The following is a 644-nucleotide window of genomic DNA, read 5'->3' as shown; positions in this document are numbered from 1 at the left end:
TTTTTATTAACAAAGATCCGCGAATAAGCATGCATCGGGCTGTCTTACGCGCGTAAGACTGCCCGCCGCGCTTCGCGCGCTAACGGTGTTACCCATAGCGACATATGGGAGGAGCTACTATAACAGCATATACTATAACATATACGTATTAAAATGTAAGTGTGTGAAGCGCGCCGGGCTGTCCTACGCGCGTAAGACAGCCCGATGCACGCTTATTTGCGGATCTTTGTTAATTAAAATCTCGGTAACTATTGCGAATCTAGCAAAATGGTATAGGACTTTTCACCTCAGTTTTATTCCTTCTACTTGTCTACGAGAGATGTTAAACCAATTCTGGGACACCCTGTATATATAAAAGTAGCGTCATTTAAACTACTGTAACTTGTAAACTAAAGGACCGATTGAGCTCAAATTTTGACACGCGACGTTTGAAAGTTGGTACTTTCTAAAAATAATATGGCTTTGTTATTAGTGGCGCCACTTATATGTCAGGCCCGGGGCTTCTTAAGTGATGTGTTATATACATGAAAAATTGCTACATATTGCTATATTTAGAGAATTATAAATATTACTTAGCCTAATACTGGTGCTAAAACAAAGTATACAAAAATCTTACATCTAAACTACATTTAGTTTCTATTTAT

Source organism: Pseudomyrmex gracilis, unplaced genomic scaffold (assembly GCF_002006095.1).
Source record: "Pseudomyrmex gracilis isolate BER0280 unplaced genomic scaffold, ASM200609v1 scaffold_397, whole genome shotgun sequence".
In the NCBI taxonomy this organism is placed as follows: domain Eukaryota; kingdom Metazoa; phylum Arthropoda; class Insecta; order Hymenoptera; family Formicidae; genus Pseudomyrmex; species Pseudomyrmex gracilis.
This window is presented reverse-complemented; position numbering follows the sequence as displayed.